The following is a 1,614-nucleotide window of genomic DNA, read 5'->3' on the forward strand; positions in this document are numbered from 1 at the left end:
TTTCTTAATAAACCAGCAGACCTGCGTCGAGTCCGCAGCTGATCTTTGATTTAACTGAAAATGACTACCTGAAATTACATTTGGCAACGTCAGACGAATCATGCTGGCCACTGGATGTGCGTTTGCAAGCCAGTGTTAACAGTCACAGCACAATACGACGTCACTGCACGTAAACAAGAGTCAACAGGCTCTAGCCGTGGGTGTAATTTGACACCTTGAGTGCTTTACGAATATGCAGTGTTCTCCACTGGCGTTTTCGGCGAGTTTACCGCAGCGTCCACGGGATTGCTTTGTCCAGTCTGGTCCGCTTTGTCTAGCTTGGCACGCTTTGTCCAGTCTGGTCCGCTCCCTTCGTTTGCACTCAAGTCACCAGTGCTGGGACGAGGACATTCCGTGTCTGAAGGGAACGGTCTGACCCTAAGACAAATATGTAAGTACTAAGATGCTAGGACGCGTTTAGTTAACCGGCAAATAAACGTTTGCAACCAGACAGATGCGGAAAGTGTTTAGTTTACAACTATCATTGAGGACAAGAGCCCCTTGTCAGAATTTCGGTACATACCGTTCCAGATATCCCCCCCCCCCCATCCCTCCCTGACAGGTTACACCCATGGCCATCCCGTTAGCGCCATGGGGAGCCCACCTCGGTAACGCCTTGGGGGGGAGTCCACCCCGGTAACGCCTTGGGGAGAACATCGCGGTAACGCCTTGGGGAGTCCATCCCGGTGACGCCGTGGGGAGCCCATCGCGGTAACGCCTTGGGGAGTCCACCCCGGTAGCGCCTTGGAGAGTCCATCGTGGTAACGCCTTGGGGAGTCCACTCCGGTAACGCCTTGGAGAGTCCATCCCGGAAACACCGAGGGGAGTACATCCCGGAAACACCGAGGGGAGTCCATCCCGGAAACACCGAGGGGAGTCCATCCCGGAAACACCGAGGGGAGTCCACCCCGGAAACACCGAGGGGAGTCCATCCCGGCAACGCCATGGGGAGTCCAACCCGGTAACGTCTTGGGGAGGCCATCGCGGTACCGCTTTGGGGAGTCCACCCCGGCAACGCCTTGGGGAGTCCATCGCGGTAACGCCTTGGGGAGTCCATCCCGATAACGCCTTGGGGAGTCCATCGCGGTGACGCCTTGGGGAGACCACCTCGGCAACGCCATGGGGAGTCCATCCCGATGACTCTATGACCATCCCGGTAACGCTATGTTCATCCCAATAACGTTATGTCCATCCGGGTAACGCCATATCCATCCCGGCAACGCTATATCTATCCCAGTAGCGCTATACCTATCCAGTAATGCTACGTCCATCCCGATGATGCTATGTCCATCCTAATGACGTTATGTCCATTGCGGTAACGCTATATTCATCCCGATAATGCTATGCCCATTCCGGTAACTCTATGTCGATCTAGGTGACGCTATGGGAAGTCAATCCCGGTAGCGCTGTGGGCTGTCCACTGCAATGTCGCTCTGGGGTCCCTGACGTAGTATGCTGCCGGTAGCCAACAGCGCAGACGTCTCAAGTGCCGGGCTTATGACATCTGCATTCGCGGGCGGAGGCTAAGCATGTCACTCAGCTCAGTCCAATCGGCCGATCGACCTGCTAACACGC

This window comes from Pollicipes pollicipes, unplaced genomic scaffold, assembly GCF_011947565.3.
Source record: "Pollicipes pollicipes isolate AB1234 unplaced genomic scaffold, Ppol_2.1 Scaffold_4219;HRSCAF=4965_pilon_pilon_pilon, whole genome shotgun sequence".
Classification (NCBI taxonomy): Eukaryota; Metazoa; Arthropoda; class Thecostraca; order Pollicipedomorpha; family Pollicipedidae; genus Pollicipes; species Pollicipes pollicipes.